Below are 8,261 nucleotides of genomic sequence, written 5' to 3'. Positions count from 1 at the left end.
GTGACGGTCGGAGACGGGTCTCCGCCACCAAAAACCGTTTTAGGCGGTTCGGATGGCGGGTTTTCTTCCTCAAAACCCGATATACCCGATCCGACCGACGAAAGCGAAGAAAGAACGCCGGTTTTACCCAGATCCGTTCAGATTCGTCGATATTCTGGTGAGAAGTTTGGTAGTTTTTGGTTAGATTCGGTGAAGATCTTGGTTTTCTTGCTTAGATCCGGTGGGGAGATGAAGATTTTGCTCGATTTTTACTTAGATCCGGCTAGATGTGGTGCTTTTGCTTCGATTTTGCTCAGATCTGGGATTGATTTTTGCTTCGATTCTTGCTTGATGTGGTGCTTTTGCTCAAATCTGGGCTTGATATAGTGCTTTTTGCTTCAATTTTTGCTTAGATCTTGTGATTTTCTCTGAAATCTGGGCTTATGCGGTGGATTTAAGCTTCAATCCGGCGAAGATTCCGTGATTTATCTCAGTACCGAGGCCGACCGACCCGACCGTCGTTCACCGGAGACCGATCCGACTCGACCCGATGTCGTCGGCGGTCGACAACGGGTCGTTCAATCGGCCACCCGATGTAAGCGGGTCGGTTGCGGGTTGGGCATAAACCCGACCCGGACCGACCCGTGGACACCCCTACTTGTCACAACATTTTCCCTATCTCTCATATCCATACAATCCTTGTAGACAGGTGTTTCTTTCTGTACGCCCTCGTCACCAATAGTTCCATTTGTTTCCTTCCCTTTTCATTGAAACCATTGTGGAGGTGCCTAGGAGCAAGTATAAAAGGCATGCTTTGTTTTTTCCAATTCTCATCCATAGGGTCCTCAAATATTTAGGATTAAAGAACTTTCCTTCCCAAGAGTTGGTTCACATCCAAGTCACCATAGGAGCCAAATTTCTAAAACAGCGAACTGCCCAAAAGAAGGTTGTCGACCCCAGTGTTGGTCCATCCAAGAGACCACGAGTATGGTCTACTACTAGAGATGTTCCAGATGAGGACATGCATGGGGATCCCACAGCTGTTGTTGCCGAGGATGGTGATGATGAGGTAGATGTTGACACTGCTGATACAGCGCATACAAGCCCTCTTCCTCCCTCTCTTCATGCTATGATGGAGACCATTATGACGACTCAGACAGCCCATGGGCAGCTTCTACATGGTCTTCTTGCCGAGGTTGCAGCTATGCGAGTGGACTTAGCTCATTATAGACGTCCTGTTCCACCTTCTCCACTATCTGACTCTTAATGATTGCCATTGGCCATTGAACCCAAGGGGGGGACGAATTTTTCATAGTTGCTATAACATATTTGGAGAATTGTATGACAGTTCTATGAAGTGGCTTTCAGCCAGTTGTATATTTTGTTATTTTAGTGGTAGTTTGAAGACCATGGTATCCGTGGAAAGTAATTTGATATATTAATATGATGGTTAGTTTCATGCCCATCATTACTATTATTAGTATTATTGAAATGGTTCTAACTGTAAGAATTTTTTATGTTATTATGTGATTCTATATAATATCAAGTAGATCCAAGTCAGTGTGTAAATAGATTTATTTCATAATTCTGTACGGTGCTCACGTGTTATTAGATTATAGTAATTATTAATACAAATTGAAGGTTTGTGAAAGCACAATTGGTTTACAGGGTTTGATATTGACAATGAACCACCTAGGAGATTTTCCTTGGAACAATAGCTCGAGCTATATCTTGACTTTAGGCAACTGTTTTTATTAGAGGTTTTGCTTTTCAGTCATGTATTTTCCACTAATTGGATATTTTTGTCACTCTTAAATCAGCAATTATATTATTCTAAATTTGGTCCCCACCTGGACTGTACCTCATGCATCATATTTTCATTACAAAATTTATTGATGAAACCTTGCAGTGCAGATTCGTCCAAAAAGATAAAAGCGACACTTGGCACGACCTTATGCACTCCCACATTAGGTCTAACGGTTTTTTTTTAATCAAATATGAGGAATCCAAACAGGGGAAGTGTAACATCCCGACCCAACTTTATAATTAAACCATGTGTTTAAGTGGTTAATTACTATTTTAAAACCACTTTCTTTTTATAACTAATAGAAGAGTATTTAATAAGCATATTATTTTATAATGCCATTGAATGAGAATTGTAAAGATTATAAATAATTGAAATTAATATTTGTATTATAAATATATACTTAGTATGTGCAAAACTATATTAAGTGGTTAAGTTATGAGATATATATATAGTTGTTGGTGTTTTAACTATGTATGATGCATGAGATATTATAGTGGAAATTCCACCCACATGCAATCAATTGAAATTCTACACATGTAAAGCCAAAGTTTCATGCATGTGAACAAACCCAAAGACCAAGACTTGGACATGCAATCACCAAGCTCCACCTCACCTCTTCCTTGACTTTCTCAAACAAATAGAACATCCAAGAACCTCTCATTTCCCACGGGTCCATGCAAAATCTGAATTTTCACTTCACTTTTGTCTCTATTCTCTTAAGGAAAGTGCTAGGAAGCTCCCTTGAGTCTTTCTCTTGAGTCACACACACACCAAAAGAAAGATAAGTCTTCATCTTATCTCATATTTGACTCTTTCAAAGAACCTACAACAATCAAGAACTCTCTCCCTCTTTCATTCCTACGGGTCCAACACAAAAAGAAGGAAAAGCTCTCAATTGTTTTCTCCCTTTCATACCTATGAGTCCAGCAGCAAAAAGGAAGCTTCTTTTAACTCTCTCAAGCTCTCTACCTCTCATACTTTCTAGTCCAGCCACTAGGAAAGGGAAATCCTTTCATGTAAGTCTACACACACACACACACACACACACACATATATATATATGCTGTTTTAAGAAGCTTTGAAGCTGTGTTGGTGAATTGTTGAAGGTAGGTTAGGGTTTTTACTAATTAAGGATTGTATACGATTAAGGAAGTAAGAAAAAGTTAGGATGAGTATTTTGATGCTGCTGCTGGGATTTTTGGTTGTGGTTATTTTGCTATAAATGGTTAAATGACTGTATGTAAGTGTTTTATAACATGTCTAATGAGTGTATAAAAATCCCCATATGAAAATACCATTTTTTGATAATTTTTTGCGATTTTACAAGAAAAACGTTGCAAAGCTGTCACTGTGACAGATTCTGTGTTTATGCATGATAAATTATGTATTAAATTGCATATAGTTAATTTGGATGCTAGGGATAATTCCCATGAAACCTAAGACACTTGTGGTTGTTATAGAAGTGGTCTCACAGAATTTGGATGAACATAAAAATAATGGTTTAATTTTTAATTTGCAAGATATTCTGTCAGGACAGATTTGAGTATGCTGTCTTGTGTGATTTTTAGTAAATCATGGGTTTATTCTTTGACTCCGAAATTTTTATGGTTTATAATGGACATACAGGGGAGTAGTTATGTAAAATTTCATGACAATTGGATGTGTTTGGACAGCCCGTTTGTATTTTACAAATGGAGCATATGCTGCTGAAATAAGCAGTGAACAACATATGCTACACCTAACTTTGTGGATTTAATTCTCAAGTTAGGGTAAATTTTTTCAGCTATAATTTAATTTGCTCATCCTTTGGTATGTTAAAATCATATATAAATTTTATGAATTGGTTTCTCTATGATTTAGTACATTATGTTGTCTGATGAATGTATTTTGTATTTGTGGGAACCTCTTTGAGGTGGGATTAGGACTTCCTTGATTCTAAGAGATAGGCTTTGAGATGAATGTGAAGTTTATGATAAGGAATTATGGATAGTAATAAGTTTTGATATTTGGTTTAGGTGTTACCAGTTCCCCAGGTTTAAGCTCCTTCGACTGTAGGCTCTCGGTTCCTCTGCTTTCAGGTAAGGGATAAGTTATATGGGCATTTGGTAAGTCATGAGGTTATTTTAAATTATATTATGCATTAAAATGTTTTTGATTAGAGATATGGCATGTAATCATTATTCTGACAAAGATATGTTCGTGAGCTTTCGAAAAACTTATGTATATGATTTAAGCATATTGATGCCATTACTAATTTCCACGAACATGATGTTTAATGAAAAGAATGGAAATGCTATTATTATGAGATGTAATGCAAAATAAGAAATTTTAGTATAATGTAAAGTACGAAATGTTTTCGGGTTATGTCCTCTGGTAATCTGAACTCTGTCAGTAGGGGTTAATTACTGGCTTTCCATGGAAAATGTTATATGATTGGCCATTAAGTGGGACTGGCTCTACTGTACCTGCCCCTTGTTGGTTACGGCCAACTTGTGGGGAAAGCCAACCTACCCCCATGGTTGGAAGTTATGTATTATGATGTGATCCCGAGAATACCTGGCATTGTGGGGAATGCTGGATGCCTAGCACCGTGGTGTTAAAAGACTCCCAAATAAGTACAGACTTATCAGATATGGGCTAACCAATAAGTTATTTATGAACAGCTATATTATGTTATTAATCATGAGAGAATGATTTTGTTAAATGCATTGTGAAAAGTTAAAAGCTCTCATGAAAATAAGAAGTTTCTGATGAAAAGAAAGTTGTTCATTAAAGACAAAAGTTTCTGAAGTTCTGTTGTGCTATAAAGATAAAGTTTCTGATGAAAGTACAAGTTATGTTTAAAATTTATCAGATACCTGTTCTTTATGAAATGTTAAGTTTTATGACTACGAAAATTATAATATTTTTCGGGAAAATGTTTATAAAGAAAGATTTTCTTGTTGGGTCAACATGTTTCTAGTTTAATACAAAGTTACGGATTATCTGATTTAAGTTAAAATGATTATTTCGTAATGAGAATATACATATGGCGACTTTGTAGGAAATGAAATAAGCTTAATCCGAAAGGTTTTGGTAATATTAACCCGATAAGAAAAATGAGAACAATTATTTTCTATGAAGAGCGTATAAGCTATTATTATGAATAGTATAAAATACTATGCATGAAAAAAATGTTCTCCTATTCGAATATTCATAGAATGAAATTATTTGATTTACATGCATTCTAATTGAATTCTCATATATCTTACCTTTACTGAGCTGTGTAGCTCACCCCTTCCACTCTTTCAGTTAGCAAGTTTTATTTTGGAGCAAAGGGAGCCTTAGTCGAGTTTGAAAGGAGCTGGTTTTAGTTTTATATGTATAGATCCTAAATTAGCAATTTGATGTTTAGCTTCGTAGTATTGTGTATTTTAAGATCTAATGAAAGTTGTGTACCTTAAAGTATTAAGAGATGTATTATGTGAAAGTGTGGAAATTAAATGATTGGTGGATTATGTTATATTTCGAGTACAGTGTAGATGCTCTGACTATCAAGTGAAAAATTATACCAAGAAGTAAAGAAACAAGAATGAAAAGAAAAAGGGTAGCTTTTGTAAAAGTTAAGTTGGTTCTTGTTAATATTAGGTTTAAGCTTGATATTAGCATGCCGGTCATGGTCACAAATCCGAGTATCGGGCTTGGGGCGTGACAGGAAGCCCCTTACATAATATGTTAGATAACAGTAAGCTGAAGATAATAAACACCGTGAAGTTTAATATTTTTGTGAAGGACCCAACACAATTAAACAGATATAACAGTGAGCTCAAGCCACCAACATCAAAGTTTTGAGAGCAAAGTGGTGCTTTCAACTTGTAAATGTTTATGGGACGCAATTGTTTAAGAGCTCAGTTTCAGGGTTCAAAATGGTTTTACCATGTGCAATCTCTTCTAACCAACAGTCACGGATTATGGGAAGAGCGTTTTGACTGGCATCCTTGAAAATGACCAACGATAATAAACACCCTGATGTTTAATGTTTTTGTGAATGACCAAACACAATTAAACAGATATAGCAGTGAGCTCAAGCCACCAACATCAAAGTTCTGAGAGCAAAGTGGTGCTTTCAACCTCTAAATGTTTATGGGACGCAATTGTTTGAGAGCTTAGTTTTAGGGTTCAAGATGGTTTTACCATGTGCAATCTTTTCTAACCAACAATCACGGATTATGGGAAGAGTATTTTGACTGGCATCCTTAAAAATGACCAACGATAATAAACACCCTGATGTTTAATGTTTTTGTAAAGGACCAAACACAATTAAATAGTTATAACAGTGAGCTCAAGCCACCAACATCAAAGTTCTGAGAGCAAAGTGGTGCTTTCAACTTATAAATGTTTATGGGACGCGATTGTTTGAGAGCTCAGTTTCAGGGTTCAAGATGGTTTTACCATGTGCAATCTCTTCTAACCAATAGTCACGGATTATGGGAAGAGCGTTTTGACTGGCATCCTTGAAAATGACCAACGATAATAAACACCCTGATGTTTAATGTTTTGTGAAGGATTAAGCACAATTAAACAGATATAACAGTGAGCTCAAGCCACCAACATCTAAGGTATAACAAATGTAGTATTCAGTTACAGTTGGGCTTCGTTTCAAACCGGCAAGTCTTTGACCACGATGTTTGATCGAATAGTCGAGTAAGTAGGTATTCCAAAAATGCAATGTCACATTAATTGGCTACGATTACAAGAGAAATTTCAGTGTTTCAGGCTATGGGGCTGCGTAATTTGTAAGAGTGATGGTACTAAGAGCAAAGTGATGCTTTTAACCTCTAAATGTTTAATGACCAAAGATAATGAACACTGTGATGTTTACACACCATGATGTTTAAACACCTTGAAAATGACCAAAGATAATAAACACTATGATCTTCAGAATCTGTTTTGTGAAAGACCAAACACAATTAATAAATTAATATAGCGAAATTGCAACGTGAAATACAAAACACAATTAATATAACGAAGTTTCAAGATGACCAAGTTCGAACTTTTAACGCACGTCACTAGCCCGCTGCTATAGCACCAACTGTAGTCATATCAAACTCCTTCAATTGCAGCACATGTGCCAACAGACGCGGCTGTTTAGCCAAGTCATGTTCGGTGCTCTGCACATGCTACTCAACAGCTCGGCACTATTTCACACCCACACTCACGTGAATACACAATTGTGAAATTGCGGGCACAAATGTCCCATTTACATCTAATGTTTCAACTACTACCCACCTTTGATGTGACATCGGGAACATTTAAAATCCTGTTCATATAGTGTTTTTTCAGCATGTATTGACATGACAAGCCCTAATAACTAAAATTGTAATGCTTGGACCATGAAATGAGGTTATAAATGCACCAATGATATAATGTTAACTTTCTACCCCGCTAACTTCGTAAATTGATTAAGCTATGAGTCGCAATGCCTCAACATCAAATCGTATAATGCGAAACAAGTTTGGACCTATTTCAACAAATGCATCATCACAAGTTCCAACAGATCAACAACTACATACATACATAGACCGCTATAGAGGGAAATGGGTTGGAAAGAAGAGAGATTTCGTTAACATGCCAATATACACGTACGAGAGTCTTGGAAGCGTCGGACACATCATGGTCGGTAAACCTACAAAACTAAGTACAGATACCACCATAATAGAGTTCACTATAGCAGAACCACCATGGTCAACCCTATACGAGAAGAGGTGTGAGTTAGAGGTGTATTGTCGATGGCACGGGTTACGAGTTCCTAAGGCACACTCAGCCGAGTTACCTAGAGATGAACCTGCCAACATACTTGCTCGTCTTGAACAAGAGAACAATCAAATGTAAAGGCGACTAGACCGTTTTCACGCAATCCAAAAAGCTAGGAAGCATCTAAAGGGGAAGGCGCAAGAGCAAGCCATCAAGTCTATTAATGAAATTACTGCGTTCATTGATGAAAGAGATATTTCAAACTTCTCAGATTCAAGCAATGATGATTTCCAAAAAATTTTACCTACGAACATTAGACGTTGTTGTTAATGTTTACACATTATGTGCAATACATAATGTTGTTGTTAATGTGTGACAAATGATGATTATGTACGTTCAACATTTGCAACTCTAAAGATTAACTGTTTATTAGTTTTGGCTAAATTTATGTCAAATCAGTTTCTCATTTTTTCCCTGTTGTTCTTTGTTGCTATATTCAAGTAATGTGCTTTGGTTGGACAATGTCCTTTGCTTTGTGTTGAAGGCTAAAATTTCACAAGAAAGCCCATTCCATGAAAAGTAAAGAATGTCCAATTCAAGCAGCAAGAAGAATCAACATTAAGGCCCAATTTATGTTCAGATTTCCAGCAAAAAGGTCATCAAAAAGTCCAACAAAATCCAGTGAAAGAACTGGGCCGGGATACCCAGAGGCTGCCAGAGGCCCGGGATCCTCAGGTAATGC

At 36.8% G+C, this 8,261-nt stretch overlaps 1 long non-coding RNA gene across 1 annotated transcript; it reads left to right on the top strand.

Annotated features, from left to right (window-relative positions):
• The first annotated feature begins 2,467 nt into the window (after window positions 1-2,467).
• On the top strand, window positions 2,468-4,050 carry LOC126709923 (uncharacterized). The gene is made up of 2 exons (XR_007649521.1): window positions 2,468-2,802; window positions 3,802-4,050. It is a non-coding gene; the product is annotated as an uncharacterized LOC126709923 (long non-coding RNA).
• Window positions 4,051-8,261: the final 4,211 nt, after the last annotated feature.

This window comes from Quercus robur, chromosome 12 (assembly GCF_932294415.1).
Source record: "Quercus robur chromosome 12, dhQueRobu3.1, whole genome shotgun sequence".
Taxonomy (NCBI): domain Eukaryota; kingdom Viridiplantae; phylum Streptophyta; class Magnoliopsida; order Fagales; family Fagaceae; genus Quercus; species Quercus robur.
The sequence above is the reverse complement of the archived record's forward strand: the minus strand, read 5'-3'. Positions and strand labels throughout refer to the sequence as shown.